General features: G+C 45.3%; 1 protein-coding gene across 5 annotated transcripts in view; it reads right to left on the bottom strand.

Annotated features, from left to right (window-relative positions):
• The window catches only part of MED12 (mediator complex subunit 12), a 1,704,158-nt gene that overhangs the window by 906,931 nt on the left and 779,869 nt on the right, over nucleotides 1-17,358 (bottom strand). The window lies entirely within an intron of this gene.

Genomic DNA, 17,358 nt, shown 5'->3' with positions numbered 1-17,358 from the left:
TAAAAGGTAAAGGTTTTAATTTTATTATAATGGGTTAAAAAAAAAACAGGAGTTGGGGGATCCCCCCCGACCCCCATAAAAAAAAGGGGAAAAATGCATTTTTTGATGCTTTTGCATCCGAGGCTATCACTATCAACCCTTGTAACAGATATTCCTTTGTAGAACCAGTTCAGAGCTAGTAAAGTAACTCATACTTTCTGGAGGGGCCTTAAGCTACTGAATGATAATTATGAACACAACAACGATTTTAGAATGTACTAAGCAATTCAGTGAAAACACAACCCAGTGTTACAAGTTTAGAAGAGCATGCAAGGCCAGAATTGAAGTAGCAACCCTGTGGAAGACTACACAACTTGTGTCCTCTTGGTATTAGGTATCCCACCTATTGGTATAGGTCTGTTCTACACAAGTTGGTAGTAAGACTGAGCAGCCAGACTTCTCTCAAGAGGGGTAAATGTGAGCTGTAGCATCGAAATCCACACATACAAGTATCCAAATAACACAAACTCAAGGTTTCTAGTAAAACAATTATTTATGTATTTAATGGTCAGTTTCAAATAAGCATTCTTCGGGGGGCGCTGTTGCGCACGTTACAAATGGCCGCTTGATTGCCGAGCTCCCGCTCCACTGACAAATCCTGTCGGAAGAAATCCGTCTTGGACCTGCCTAGCGAACCCCGGACACAGGCATCGTTAGCCCGATTACACGTGAACATCCCCTGCAACTCCTGTGTGCCGGAGACCGGAGAGGACAAAGCTGTGCCATCCCGAACATTGGCCGGCCCCTGTGGCAGTCGGGACCCGGAATCGGGCACCAGGGCGGCCCACTCGAGCGCCGCGGCTTTGGCGTGCAGGGAGGCCGCGGGTGGGAGGAGCCTGAGACCCCGACCAGCGCCCGCTCTCCGTGCTGTGATCGCGCTACTGGGCTCACTGCTGATGGGGCGAGCCTGGAGGACTGGACCCCACGACCGGGTGGGCACTCAGCCTGAGGCGGTCCCGCGCTCGGAGCTCCGGTGAGTCCACTGCGAGGGTGGATCACTGCGTCCCGCTCCTTTTCATACACACTGCACGAGGGTGAGACAACGGACCACTCCATCGGTACAGCTAATATAGCGGATACTATTATGGGGGAAACATCCAAAGCGGGTAGGGGCTCCAAAACCCCGGCAGGCAAGAAGGGCCCGATGGATGCATACACGGGAAGCCAAAACCCTACCACGATTGCGGAGCTTCATTCTCCCACTGATGTGACCTCGAACCCTGAACCTGGCGATCAAGTGGATAAACTAACAGAAATAGTTCAGAGTGGCTTCCTTTCCATTAATACGAAGCTGGATGACATCGTTTCCACCATGGGCTCTCTTAAGGCTAGAGTGGAAAAGGAGAGTTCACGTGTCACAGAGGCTGAAAACAGAATAAGCACTAATGAAGACACCATCACACACCATACCCGAGATATTGCCCAGATCAAAGGAGACTTGGCCAAATTGCAAAACAAGTGCGAGGATCTCGAATCGAGATCAAGGAGGAACAACATCCGTGTGGTGGGGGTTTCGGAATCCTTTGGGAAAGGCCAGATGGAGCGACAATTGGAGGAGCTACTTAAAACCTTGTTTGGACGGGAGGCATTCTCTGAACATTTTCTGGTCGAAAGAGCACATCGCACTTTGGCCCCGTCTCCTAAGCCGGGTGCCCCGCCACGCACTATTATTGCAAAACTCCTGAATTATAGAGACAGGGACACAATCCTGCTTAGGGCAAGAGAGATAGGAACACTTCAATTTGAAGAAAATCGCATTCATATATATCCTGACTTCTCTGCCGGGGTACAGGCGAACAGGAGATCCTACGAGCCGGTTAAGAAGCTCCTGCGAGAGCGTCAAATCCCATACGCTCTAATTTTTCCTGCCAAAATGTGGATCCAGCACGCAGGCAGGGCGCATTTTTTTTAATCTCCGGCTGAGGCTACGCACTACATCGAAACCTCTATACCTCTTCCTCCCAAGGGGGGCAGACCAGCGCAAAACAACAGGCCCAGACCGGCAGACTGAAGGGGGATTATAATCTCATGAGACAAACGCAGATATAACATAAGGTGCTTGAGGGACGTAACTAAGAAAATGTGTAATACTTATTGGTCCAGGCACTGCGATTAAGTGGAGGCTGGGACCCAGTCGGCGGCCATGTGAAGCAACATGGCTACCCTCGGAATGTTCCACAAGTTTGGTTTGATGCATTGTCAAATTGGGGGTGACAATGAGGGTGGGGGGGGAAGGGGAGTTGGGATTGGACATTACAGTTCTGGACTAGCCCTACTGTGGCACAAAGTTGGTAATTATGACCTGAAACGTAAAAATGTGGTCACATTTGCACTGGTACCAAGCAAATTATATGAATACTATAGAACCGCTGTTCGAGACGATGGCAGATATTTCCTCATGATGTGCAGGCGAGGGGCTGAAGGTTAAACTGTTAACATGGAATGTTCGGGGGCTAAATAATCATATGAAAGCTATAAAAATTGGTAACTACATCGCCAGACACAGCCCCCAGATACTGATGTTACAAGAAACTCATATGGTGGGGACCGATAATATGGACATATTGCCTAAATGGGGATTCCTTAGGGTTCTACACAGAATATTCGTCTCAGTCCAGGGGGGTCATCACACACATTCATCCAGGGTTGGGGTTTAGGCCAGAAGGCCACAGGGTTGACTTGCTGGGGAGGTATGTTTTGGTATGGGGGGAGATCGCCTCTCAGCGCCTTCTCCTAGTCAACACATATGGACCCAATGTCGACGACCCTGCCTTTTACTTAGAATTGTATCAGATAATTGTTTCGCTTGAAATTTCAAGGGTCATTTGGGGCGGGGATTTTAATCTGGTTCTTGACCCGTGCCTAGACAGGGCCTCTAAGGCTGTCAGAGCTCCTAGTAAAGCCGCCCAGACTCTGGCACATATCCTGTTTCAACTTCTGTTAGTGGATTCCTGGAGGGAGCTACATCCTAATAGTAGACGATATACATTTTACTCTTCAGTCCACGACTCTGAATCAAGAATTGATTACTGGTTTGTCTCTTTATCAATGACGACGGCACTGCTGGGATGTGAAATTCTTCCACGCACTATGTCAGACCATTCCCCAGTGTTGTTAGACCTATTGCTCCAGAATGTTCCCGCACCCTCCAGAAGGTGGAGAATGCCCGGCGGAATGCTAGCAGACCCCGGGGAAGTTGAGACATTGCATGTTGATATTGTGGAGTATTTGGTGAACAATGTGGGATCGGTTGATAAGATTTCAACAGTATGGGAATCCTTTAAGGTTTGGTTAAGGGGGGTGTTGATATCCAGGTCTGCTGGTATGCTTAAAAGGGTGAGAACCGAGTTAACGGAGGTTGAGACCAAACTAGATAGGCTAGAAACAGAATACACTCGTACTCAAAACAAAGACATATTGGCAGACATACAGGCACACCTGCAAGAGTTTAACAAATTGGCCGGCAGAGAGGTGCAATATATCGCGGCACCCATACGAGCTCATAGATATGGAGAAGGAAATAAGGCGGGTAGAACCCTATCCAATTTACTTAAGCAGGGTAGACAACCCACCCTGATCACTAGCATTCATACAGCACAAGGCGATGTACGCCTCACTGACGCAGATATAAATGGGGAATTTGTGAACTTCTATAAACACCTCTATTCGAATAAAGATGTGAAGTCACTCCCGGAAATTGGGTCATATCTCGAAGCCCTCCTACTCCCTAAGCTCCCTGAGGAGGAACGCCTCGCCATGGACCTACCGATAACCCCAGACAAGATCACGGAAGTAATTAAGGGGCTGGCGTAAGGCAAGGCTCCTGGGTCGGATGGAATTGGGGCCGAATTTTACAAAGAGTTCCGCGAGGAACTTGTCCCTGTATTGATGCAGGTATGGGAGGAGGCTCTTGAAAATAACATCCTGCCCCCAACCATGAGGGAGGCTGTAATAACGGTCCTCCCCAAGCCACGACGACCTCCACAGGACGTATCGTCATATAGACCCCTGTCACTTATAAACACAGACGCAAAAATATTTGCTAAAGTCTTGGCGAACCGACTTCTCCCGGCTGTGCCTACCCTTGTCCACCCTGATCAGAATGGGTTTATTCCCACGAGGTCCAACGCCCTGAACCTGCATAGGCTTTTTGGCATTATGGCACAGATAGATCCGGGAAGAAGCGCGGTGGCTATAGCCCTCGATGCAGAGAAGGCATTCGACTGTCTCGTGGGTTTACCTTCTTGCGGTTCTTGAGGCGGCGGGGTGGGTCCCAATTTTGTAAAATATGTCAGGTTGCTATATACAAAACCTGGTGCACGAGTGTTAACCAATAAGACCATCTCTGATATGTTCCTTTTGGGCAGAGGTACCAGACAGGGATGCCCATTCTCGCCCCTACTGTTCGCATTAACCATCGAACCAATGGCGGCCGCGGTCAGATTGAGGCACACACACCGAGGGATTATGATGAAAGGGTCCACCCACCTGGTTTCACTCTATGCAGATGACACATTATTATATGTCAAAGAACCTGAGGTAAATATAACACCTATAATGGAAGAGATACAGGAATTTGCAGCATATTCCGGGTACACCATAAACAAGACCAAGTCTGAGATCTTTCCACTTACCCCGGCCACTAGGCGGCCTCCCACCACTGGAGGGCTTAAATGGTCAGAACACCACATAAGATATTTGGGGGGTTCTGGTATCTAGAGATAAACACACGCTGTACTCCGACAATCATGAGACTGCACTACATAACATAAGCACGAAACTCCAGATATGGGGACGCCTCCCACTCTCGTTGGCAGGTAGAGTTGCGGTCCTTAAAATGGTGATCCTTCCCAAGTTACTGTACCTCTTTGTCAACATCCCCGTATGGCCGGGCAGAGTCTTCTTCACCAAACTCCGATCTATAGCTGTCACATTTCTCTGGGGCGGAAAAACGGCTAGAATAAGCTGGGAAAAAATGACGGAACCGTATTCCATGGGAGGAATAGCGGCCCCCGACTTTGAGCTTTATTATTATGTTTCCCAGGCACAGTTTGCAAAACACTGGTATGAGCCCCCAGAAAACACACCACACGCATGGATAGAGGAACATACCACACACCCCACAAATATACAATCTGTCCTTTTTGACACAAAGTATAGAGATACTTGTGATTACAACCCTGTGAGCTGCACTGTAAGAGCATGGGAGGCAATATTCAAAAGGTTGAAGATTGAGACACCCTATAATCCGGAGGTTCCTCTTTGGAACTTTCCGGGCTTGCCTCCCACTCATGACACTAGCATACAAGAATCGTGGGACCCCGACGGGGAAATGAAAGTAGGTGATATGTTTGTAGAGGGGAAGTTTGTGGATCTGAAGTTGTTCTTGAGGGCACTGGGAGATGGACCACTTAAAACTCTCCAATACTACCGTATGAGGTCCGCATTTATTAAGAGATGGCCGCTTTTCCCGGATGAACCGGTGGCTCATCCGTGTGTACAGGTTATAACAGCTACTGAAGGCTTGGGGATCTCCAGGTTATACACTGCGGTTCAGGCACACACCCCTACACTGAACCACGTTAAGGAGAGGTGGGAGACAGACCTACAGACACCAATTGAGGAGGAAAAATGGGCAAGGTATTGCATGCTTACTAAAAACATCTCACTTAATTCTGGTTTGAGATTGATTCAATTCAAGATCCTAAATAGGCTACATTATACACCCGCCAAGGTGGCAAGGTTTGTGCCGGGTGCCTCCGACTCCTGCCCTAAATGCAATACACTGCAGGCTGATGCCTTTCATATTCACTGGAAATGTCCGGTGGTGGCGGCGTTCTGGAGAGAAGTGGCAGAATAACTGGAAGAAATAACACAAGTTCCCCCGGTTATGACTCCCCAGAAATACTTATTTGGGGATATTGGCAAATGTTCCGAAAAAATTCGAAGATTATTCAATATTATTTGTGCCATGGCCAAAAAATGCATACTTCAGAAATGGAAAAGTCCCGCCCCGCCCAGAATGAATCATTTTTTGCAAGAATTAACGCATGTAAATGAGGCAGAAGAACAATTTGTTATGACCCAACCTACAGCATGCAGACCCAAGGACATCTGGGGCCCCTTCAGGGTCTATTTATGTAACATGATTGAGAATGATGACATGCCATTGTAACAGTATACACAGAACCATGGTTAAATGTACTCTTTGTCATATATGCAAGTTTTGATGAGATGTGGTGCCGTTGTACCTTTGTGACCATCAATAAAGAAAGTTATTTAAAAAAAAAACAAATAAGCATTCTTCAAAAAGGGCACTATATATACCAATAAAATACACTTTAAAATACTTTCTCAGAATCAACACAAAGAAAGTAGATACTCCTTAGATATGCTTCATACACACTTCCTACACCCTGAGGTGACTTCACTAACTAGGACAGTAATGGCATTTATATATCAAGTGTACACTTTTGTAAATTCTGAGGTTTGTAGAAAGGAAAGGTTAAAAGGAAGGAAAAAGGTTAAAGAGGTTCTCAGAGCATGTGAGGACTTTAAATCTTACAATGAAGTATAGATAAAAAACTACCCTGTAATATTAGTTTAAAACCAATGCATCACCTATGAGGGACAGCAAGAATCAAAGTCAAATGAAACAGAAGAGTCTGCAGGGAGCCAGGACAGCCAAAGTCCATTGGAGTACAGTCTATGGAACTGAGGCACTTCTTAGATAGTAAATGTCTTGCACAAAGTTAGAGCATTCAGAAAAATCACTGTAGGGTGACAGGCTGTTAAACTTGTGAAGGGCAGAGCTGAAATCAACTCTACAAAGCAGCTACTTCACGTCTCAACTGAAAAGAGCAAGCTACAGACACTGAGGTAAGTACCCCAAGTAAGAAAAGTATCTTTGGTTAGAAGAAGAGGGTCCATCTGGCTTCTGTCTGGTTGCAACAATGTAGATCCTGTGTTCCTGGGCCTCAGTCGTGGGGACAAGAGGGAGGATGTCTGGGGACACCTGCAACAGCAAGTCAATGGTCAGCGGCAGCTACGGGATCTTTTTCAGATCAGCAGCACGTGGCGGTTTCAGTGCTCTATAAACAGCACCACCGCGTATCTTGGACACAGGTTGGGATTCCTTGAGTACTGAACTCTGGTGCGGTGACTCGAGCTCTGGTCGTCCTGCCCCTGGAGGGTCCTGGGGAGACTCCTGGAGCTTTTGGCCAGCTTAAAGACATTGCACTCAACTACAGATTTCTCGACCCCTGGGACTCGGTTCCTGCAGCAGCAAAGAAGTACAGCCAGTTGGGGAAGGTCTTCCAGCAAAGTTTGTCTCTGTGTTAGTTGGTCCCACTAAGCCAAGGGAAGAAGTCGTCCCATCCGGAGTGTCTCTTGTTGATTAGAAAAAGGGGATTTAGCACAGAAGCAGGGCTTCACCGGGCAGTTCAACAGTCTAGGGGAATGCAGCAAGCTCCGTTCATGGTTTCTCCGTTGGGATGTCCTTTCCAGTGGTCGACTGTATTCAGTGTCAAAACCCTTGCCTTTTAAGTAGGTTTCTCCCATTCATGCTCAGCCTAGCAGTCACTCACACAGCAGGGTGGCTATCCTGTGTTAGGGAGAATTCTCAAAAACGTGCTAATTCCCTCCACCTTAAAGACCCCCAGCAACTTTGCTGGACTTGATATTTTTTACCTGGAGAGAGTGAGATCCTTTATCCCACTCTCTCATGTATTTTGATGTGATGTTATACACTTTCTTTTTGGTTCTGGAGTCTAACCAACTCCATAGGCATCGTCGTTTCAATAGTGTCACTAAGCACCTTCAGTATAGTGCCACAGGGAAGTCTTCTAGATTTCCCAAGGTTTAAATACCTTCTCTGGGATCAAATACTGTTTCCCAGAGCAGTAAAGTGAAATTGGCTTTACTTGGCATTGTACTTGCAAGACCCAGCAACCCTATCTGGAGGGGTTACTTAGTATCCCGTGTCTAAATGCTCATGTAAAAAAATGTATATTACCCTTTCCTCAACTGACTGGCTGGTGGCAGTGGTTTTGTTTTTAACTACCAAGGTTTGCATTTACCGTGACCGTCCGTGGACCCGGTAACATTAACCACAGGAGCCATCTTTTTAAAAATGGCATCCAGCGATCTTTGCTAAAATGGTGACCACTCTTCTTTTTTCACCAGGTCTTTGTGGAAAGGTCCTTTAATACTTTTTCTCTGCGCGCCAAACCAGGTTTGGTATCTTTGTTCATTTCGCCTTTGGCAGGGTTTCTGAGAGAAACCCGCCTCTGGTGCCCGAGTGTCTGGGGTAGGCAGGAAGTGAGGGAGGTGCCTGAAAACTCCCTGTGCTTAGTCTCCTAGGAGACCCAAATGCACTCTGTGATGAATGGCTGTCTGACTGTCCGGCAAGGACAGCCACCCTGCTGGGTGAGTTATTTGCTGTACCGCAAGGAGCTGAAACGCAAAACAGCCACTGAAAGTAAAGTTTGCCGGTTGGCAGGTTTGATGGAGCCAGTACAGTGCAGGAGTCCCCGACGTCCTCCCTCTTGTCCCCACGACTGAGGCCCAGGAACAGTGAAATCTGCAGAACTGCACAGGTCCAGAAGTCATCAGCTGCAACTTTTCTTCTTTACTAAGGTACTGTAAAACAAGTCTAAGAGAACTTACCTCTTACTGTAGAAGTGCTTGTAACTTTCACAAATCACAAGTCTAATCAGCTTGTGACCCTATATTTGATTCTTCTTTTCATCAGACTCCTAAGAACTTGTGCAAAGACTTTTCCATTACTTACCAGAAGTGCTTTATCCTATTCAAGACTTTTGCCCATTGACTTTGGCTTAGCCGATTGAATTGAATGACTCTTCTAGTGAACTTTAAAAGTATCCGTTCCCAGATTCAAGCTATCGAGAATCAGGGGATGTAGTTACCCAGTCAAGGCAGGCCAATTATGGTACTCACTACCACCTATATTAAGAGCAGATTAGTCCATCCATAACTTCCACCAGAGTACCATTAAATGGCTTAACGATTCCGACTTCTAGTTACGTACCTACTACTGCACTGCATTGAGACTGTAAACACTTGCTATCAAACTCATTTGTTTGATAGCAGTTTATTGTGCAGTTTATTCCTCAAGTTACCTCCAGGCACCTACATGCCCCTTATATTGTACTGCCTCCATTCTATCAACTGTTGTCCACACTGGTCTTCTCATGTATTATATCTCCTATATGTACTCAACTTGTAATCTCTAATTTGTTGTGTAACCAAGTTTTTAATTATCTTATGCTTTGCGCCCTGGTACCTGCGGGTCCTTTGTGCAATACAAATAATAAACAAACAAATCTGCACAGCTTAAGAAAATTTGTGGTCTCTTGTGTTCTAATAACCCTTGCCTTTTACCAACTTTTAAAGAGTATTGTGAAAGCTAACAGTAAGGTAATGATGTCCCCAGCACCCCTGTCATTGAAGCCTCCTGTAGGTGAAGGTTGTGTCTGTGGGCCATTCCAAAAGGGCCTTGTCTGATTAGTATTGAAGTATATTTGAGTGTTACTATTCTATTTGCTACCTTCTTAAGAAGGCCTTATAACTGGCTGATAAATTATGAATTGTTTATGCAATAAACCTTGAGTGTAAGAGTTTTTGAATACCTGTAACTGTGAATCTTTGTGTAACTCCACTACAGCTCACATTTGCCCTCTTGAGATAAGCCTGGCTGCTCAACACGCTACCAAAACTGTGTAGTACAAGCTTATACCAAAGGTTGGGTTGCCTATACCCATAGTCATAGTTGTAGTGTTCCCAGAGGGTACCGCATTCAAACTTTGCCTAACATCCTGCAAGGACAGCCAGACAGCCAATCAAGACTGGGTGCATTCAGGTTTCCCTGTAGACAAAAGACAGGAGAGTTTCGGGAACCTCCCTCACTTGCTGCCTTTGCAGACACACTGGATCCAGAGGCGAGTTTCAGTACTGAAGCCCGCCCAAGGCAAAATGAACAAAGGCCCAAACCTGGCTTGGCACGCAGAGTAAAAACCAAAAAAGACCTAACAAACAAAAAAATGGCAAAAAAAGACGACCAGGGCCATTTATACAAAATGGTCATCCATGGGTGCTATACTGCAGCTAAGGATTCAGTCTATTTCTCACAAGAAAAGGTATTTGAACCTTAAGAGAGATATAAAGGATTTCTCTGTGACACTGCACTGAAGGTGCTGTGTGTCACCATACAAAAGGTAGATGCCTATGGAGTTTGTCAGACACCAAGAACAAAGGAAACATAATCCAAATCAGGTCAAAACACATGCGAGAGTGAGACAAAAGGCTCACTCAAGTCCTAAAGTTCAACAAAAGAGATGGGGGTCTCTAAGGTGGAAGGAATTTAGCACTAAAATGAACTTTCTCCTTAACAGAGCAGCAGCTATTCAAGGTAAGTTAAGACCCATATACTTTTAAGAGGGGCTACAAGCAACTCAAAGACAAGTATTAACTTCAAGACTGTTTTAGAAATGCACTAAGCATATTGGGAAAAGCAAAACGCAATGGTGCACTTTAAGAATGACAATCTGTTATTCAAGGTAGATAAACTGTATTGGTAAGCGTGTACACTCATTCAGATACGAATAATAAAACAGTACCAATACTTATTACTTTGTTTATTATTGTGTTTCGGCTTACAGAAAACCTTTCACAAATTAAAGCATAAAAAGGAAAAAACAAGAAAACATCTTAATTTACACAAAACACACAGTAAAAATAGAAAACAAATGAACATTTTCTTGAGTTCATGGAAGATAAATGGTACAAAGCAATCAATTCCACGGTACATCAAAGAACAGATGATTATCAATTAACAATTAAAATCTACAATGCTCAGAAAAAATACTAGCGCAACAATCAATGATATATTCGTTATCCAAATCAGTCTAGACCAACGCAATTCTCTGGAATATTCAGAGCGAAAACTCTCCTTTTCCTTAACAAAAGCAGTCCGTCTAATTGTACAGAGAGCTTTGCAGTCCAATATCCAATGTTTGAGAGTTTCAATGACAACTTGACATTTGCAGAAACGACACCCTGAAGTGGCGTAGTCCAGTGCCTAGTTCTCTCTCTAGTGTGGAATTGATTGAGCTTAAAACCTAACTAAACATGCTGGGTCCCAAGACAAGGAAAACACTTCAAATATATAACTAGATACCCCTTTTTCTGGAGAACTTGGCATATTCTCTATAAAGTGAATAATTATACAAGGCCTCGATAGTCACCCCCAGTCATCCTGGAATAGTTTAAATTACACTTTATCTGGATTCAACTTAGATTCCATGTCTGATGAACCGATTTGTTCCAATATTCCCTCATGTAAATTTTAAGCACATTCACTGAGGGAACTGAACCACATTCTGCCATAAGTTAAAAATCCACAAATAAGGATTTTGCTGGAGGCCTCAAGAACTTGGAGAAGACCAAGAGTTGTTTCCATTGCTGTCGTGCATGAATTACTGCATTAGGGAATGATGATGCCACCCTCTGTGCATTCTTCCATACTTATTACTTTTCAAGTGACTACTTAAATAGTAGTGGCTTGGGTCCACGATACACTAAAATGACAGTTCTACTCCAACTAGTAGTGCCTTGCATAAACACTTGTTACAGTAAAATGACTTACTTTTTAAAAGAACAGAAAAGTATAAACCCAATGGCACACTTTAAGACACAAAGTATAAACCCTATTGGTAACCTTTGAAGGAGGGCACCCTAGACGCACATGATTTCCAATAGACCAAAATAACAGACGCGCCCCGTCAGGGAATGAGACTACGAGATGAATTGCAAGGAGAAATAAAACTTTATACAGTTGAAAGCAAAGAACTCTGATGCCCGATAGCGCTCTGCCAAACAATACACGGGCAGCACATTAAAAGGACACAAAGCATCATTGATGACGTTACACATACTGTACAAATTCTGTAATCGGGTTGGTGAGGGGCCTATGGGACAGTTTATACTATAAAGGGATACCAGATGCTAATTGGCTGTTGCTTCCCAGTCGCTCCTGGCACACGTGGGTCTGCAGGGCTCATCTCCACGGAGTGAATGTCAGGTCGAGCGTGCGGTACAACTATCTAAACTCAACAACAGGAACTAATAATACGAAAATAATGACCCACATAAAAATCCTGCATGAATGAGGTGGTTAGGTCGAATTAGCTAATATATTGGCATTCCAACCTGTTCACTCAAGGTTCTCTTCGGTACCTTTATCCAAGCACCCGGGTCCCCACTACAGGGGATTGATCTGCCATCCGCCTCGTTTGAATTCTCATGATATACGTAGACATGTGTCACTGTAGGGGGGGGATAAACTGCAATTTAGGATCAGGCCTGTGGTGGGTGTTCTGGAATGGCCAACGTGAGGTGGTCTGTTTGGTCTCAGAATGAGAGAGGGTGAGGGGTTGAGGACTGGTGGGACTTGGCCTGGAAGAGTGGGGGTTGAAAGGGCATGGGAAGTTTGGTGGAGATGGATGGGCACTTGTGTCAGAGGCTGGCTATGATCTCACACTCTGCAGAGAGCATAATCTGAAGAAGTGATGCGGGCCAATTGATACAATAAAGGATTGGGCTTCCATGAGAACAAGGCTCGCGCGGAGCTGGCGGGGTTTGGGCTCTCTGATATGTGAAGCGATGGAGAAGAGCTGGAATTTGCAGCAGGATGATTTCTGGGCCTAGTAAAAAGATGGTGCCTGCTCGAATACAAAATGCCATCTATCAGCAGGCTGTGGATTAGGTATTACAGGTACATTTCTATGTTACATCATGTGTTCAGGTACTGTGGTGGTGGGGGCCTCTCCCTCCTTAGCTCTCATGTGGTTTAGATACATTGGGAATGGAGAGGGGAGTGGAATTGGAGAAGGGGGAAATCAACATTCAAAGGAAGTAAGATAACGTATATACTTTTCAGAGGGGCAGAATGCAACTCAAAGTGAAGTATAAACTTGATGACACTTTGTAACCATTTCTATTACATCAATTGAGATACCACTCTAATTTCATTAGCAAGTAAGAACTATTACATTTATTATACTTCTCAAGACAGAAGCCTTATCTTTTAAAGTCCTTCCCTACTCTATAGAATGAGTTCTCTCGGAGGGAGAAGAGGCACCCTAGTGGTCTAGGAGCCAGCTGTGGGCAGGCCAGGATAGGGTTCAGTTGCAAGAAAGTCAGAGTTCCATAGATCTTCTTAAACAAGTAACTATTCACTTTAGAATTAGTTTAAAGTGTTTATGGACTTCATAGAAGGCTCCCATATGTGTTCTAGCATTAGGCCTGGGCAAGTGGTATGGGCAATGTTCATGAGAATTCTCATTTCTGTGCTAATTCCCTTCAACCGTAGAGACCCCCAGCTCTATTGCTGGACTTTAGGACTTTTAATTTTGATCCAAGAGTGAGAGCTTTTCCTCACTCTCTCATATTTCTGGTCTAATTTGGACTCAGTGTCTCTTTTGGTTTTGGAGTCTCACAAACTCCCAATCATCTAGCTTTTGTATTGTGACACACATAACCCTCAGTGTAGTGTCACAGAGAAGTCCTTTGGATTTCTCATGAGGTTTAAATACGGTCTCTTGGGTGAACTACTGTTCCCAAGATCAGTAAAGTGAAATTGACTTTGCTTACCTGTTTTTTTCTATGTACGTCCAGTACACACCGTCTTATGTGGACGTACTGGGGGTTACTTAGAAGCCCTTTTTCCTACTTGCTTGTGTAACATTTTTTATGTTACCCTCACTACAATTAATGACTGGTGGCACTGGTTTAAATTTCCTACCATTGTGCGTTTTTACCGCAGGCTGAATCTTCAGCTGCAGTATTGACCCCATGGGTGCACATTTTGTCAAAATGGCCCCGGTGTTCTTTTTTCACCATTTCTTGCTTGTGAGGTCTTTCTTGGGTTTTACTCTGTGCAACCAAACCAGGTTTGAGCCATTTGTTTGTTTTGCCTTTGGGGGTTTCATTACTGAAACCCGCTGTTAGGCAGAATCCTGTTCAGTTCGCTTGGGGAACACTGCAAAAAGATTAAGACTACAGGAGTAAGCAGTAAACCCAATTGGTAGCAGTCTGTGCCACCCAGATTTACCTGGTAGCTGTGGCTGAGCAGTCAGACTTCTCTCAAGAAGAGTAGGGCAGTATGCAGGGTATACACAATAGGGCCAAAACACAGTAGAGCAAACAAACACTGACCTGATTTTTGTATAAAAAGTATATCATAATTTATTTAAAACACACTTTATGGCATATACTAGCACTCTCAATCAAAAGCAAGTTAAAACACAGTCAGGTAAAGTATACACACCTCCCTTAATAGTTATCAGACAAGTCAGGGTTAAAACACTACTATTTGTTAGAATAGATGTGAGCGCTTAACCAAGATGGCACTCTGATAATGTAGTTAAAGGGAGAGAAAAAGGCAGAGCATAAGAATAAAACAGTTCCCAACACTTTTAGGAATTCAGAGCAAGGGGTGAAAGGTAGGTTATACTGTAGAGCCAAAGTTCATAGGCCAGGCCCACTTTAAATGGAGCAAAGCAAAATGTGCCCAGGATCACACGGTTTAAAGTGCACTGAAAGTCTTTGCAGAGTATTCAAAAGAGGTTGGGGTGATTCAAAAGATATAGTTAGAAGGCCTGGAGCCAACCCAGTTTAGAAGCCAAGGATTTAATGGTCACCTTTAGCAATCTGTAGAAAGGGAGGCCAGGCAGGACACAGTACCTTAAAGAGAAAGAAAGCTCCAGCGCGGGCAGTTATTCCTGGCAGTGGTTGAAGTTCGTGGTTCCGACCAGGGGAAGAGAAGATCTCGTCGAGGAGGGAACGTGGAGTCGTTGCACTGCACAGGGATGAAACCAGTCGCTGAGTTCCTGATTAAAAGGTGCGGTTCTTTTATTCGCGGTCAAAAGTGGTGAGCTTGGCTATCCGGCTGCCGGGGTGCTTGGCACGGGCGATTCGACCAAGAGACGTCTTTGGAAGGCGAAAAGAGCGAACGTTGATCCCACCAGCTATGGGGAAGAAGACTCTTCCAGCAGAAGATCTTCTCTTATCGTCGGGAAAGTGGGGAGGTAATTGCAGCAGGGCTTCACCGGTGGTGTCGTTGCTGCAAATGGCTCAGCTTCTTCCCTCGTCAGATTCTTAGGGTCCTGTGGCGACTTCTGAAGTTCCAGTCCCAAAGGCCCTGCTTTTATGCAGAAAAACCCCCATTCATCAGCCTAGCTGCCAATTACACATGCTAAGTGGTGAGGCGGGCGGCTCACCACTTGGCCAATCAGAGTAGAATGTGACTTGGGTTGCTAAGGCAACGCAGTCCAGGGTGCCAATTCCCCCCTCCACCCTTCCTGTGGAACCCAGGCAGAGTGGCACCATTTGGATGGCTTCTGTGGAGAAGCCCGCCAAAATAGTTGCACAAAGGGCTCGACCTTGGTCAGAGTTACAGAGACGGACACAAACACCATTTTAGAATCGAGTTCTGGCAAAAAGACCCAACCAGTGATTTAATATTAAATAAATAAACCGGCCGTATCTTTAACATTGCACCAAAAAGTGGAGCGTTTAAAATCAATGGGAAAATCCCATAGAGAATATTCTGGTGGAATATTTTGCGTGGTAACCACTGCCACCAGCCAGAAACACGACGAGGGGGACGGATAGTGCCCCCTTGGAAACAGACCCATGGGCAATCGAATTACCCCTTACCAGTACTTCCACAATATGATGGTTTGTACTGGTTCTGTTCACAATTTTGGACTAGTAAAGCCAATGGTGACTTTACATGCCCTGGGAGACAGTAGTCAGTCCCATGGTATGGAGTCTATGTTTGGGGGTCACTGTGACACCCCTGTGGTACTGCACTGAGGGTGCTGTGAACCACACATACAGAAAAACAGATGATACCCTATGGAGTAAAAAGAAACCCCATAGCCCATAAGCACATAAGTCAAAGACATACCTCAAATCATGCCTAAGAGTGGGAGTAAAAGAGTCTCACTCTTAGCAGGAGAAAAAAACAAAACCCAAAAATCCAGCAAAGCTGCTGGGGGACTCACTAGGTTTGGGAAATTAGCCTTATAAGAGAATTCTCCCTAACACCCGCCTCTGGCTCCCATGTGTCTGGCAGGGTAGGAAGCGAGAGAGGCGCCCGAAACTCCGTCCTTAGTCTCCTTGGTTACCTGAATGCACCCAGTGCTGATTGGCTGACTGGCTTGTCTTCCAGGACAGCCACGCTGCTGTGTGAGTGAGAGCTAGTGCATTAATTAGAGAAACCTGCATAAAAGGCAAGGTCTCTTGAACAGATGGCAGAGTCGACCACTGGACAAAACATCCGACGAAGGAAACTGAAAGAGAAGCTTGTTGCACCTTCATGGACCGTTGAACTGTCCGGTGAAGTCCTGCTGCAGTGCTGTAGCTCCAACTCCGTATCGACTTGAGAAGCTTCGGAACGGACTACTTCTTCCCTTGGTTTGGTGGGACCAACTAACCCCAGGACGAACTTTGCTGGAAGACCTTCCCCAACTCGCTATACTTCTTTGTTGCCGATGGAACCGAGTGCCAGGGGTAAATAAATCTGTAGTCTAGTGCATTGTCTTTAAGCCGGACCAGAGCTCCAGGAAAATCCTGAGGACCCTCCCGAAGCAGGACGACCCAAGCCCGAGTCACCCCACAAAAGTGCAGGACTCTAGAAGCAAGGAAAGACCATCAAGTGTCCAACAACTGCAGTGGTGCTATTGACCGATAGCTGAAACCGCAAAGTGCCGCTGATTTGGAAAGAGCCTGGAGCCGCTGACAACCTTCCACGAGAGAGGCCCAGGAACCCAGGATCTGTCAGACTGCAACCAGAACAGAAGCCAGCTTGATCCCAGTCTTCAAACCTAAGGGACTGTCTTGACTAAGGGGTACTTAACTCTTCCTCTTGTGTCTGTAGCTTAATCGTTCTCACTGGAGACATGCAGTAGCTGATTTTTGTAGAGTTGCTTGCAGTACTGTCTGTTAGGGAGAATTCTCAAAATGTGCCAATTCCTCCCACCTTAGAGCCCTCCAGCTCTTTTGCTAAACTTTGGGGCTTTGAACTTTTCAAATCAATGTGTTTTCTGTGTTTGTTTCTTTTTGGTTATGGAGTTTTAGAAAACTCCATAGGCATCATCTTTTCATGTGTGTTACACAGCACCCTCAGTGAAATGACACATGGAGGCCGTTTAGGCTGTCCAAAGGTTTAAATACCTTCTCTGGGATAAACTGCTATTTTCCAGAGAAAGTAAAGTTAAATTGACTTTACTAGTC

The sequence above is a fragment of the Ambystoma mexicanum genome, chromosome 5p (assembly GCF_040938575.1).
Source record: "Ambystoma mexicanum isolate Mex_15411 chromosome 5p, UKY_AmexF1_1, whole genome shotgun sequence".
In the NCBI taxonomy this organism is placed as follows: Eukaryota; Metazoa; Chordata; class Amphibia; order Caudata; family Ambystomatidae; genus Ambystoma; species Ambystoma mexicanum.
The sequence above is the reverse complement of the archived record's forward strand: the minus strand, read 5'-3'. Positions and strand labels throughout refer to the sequence as shown.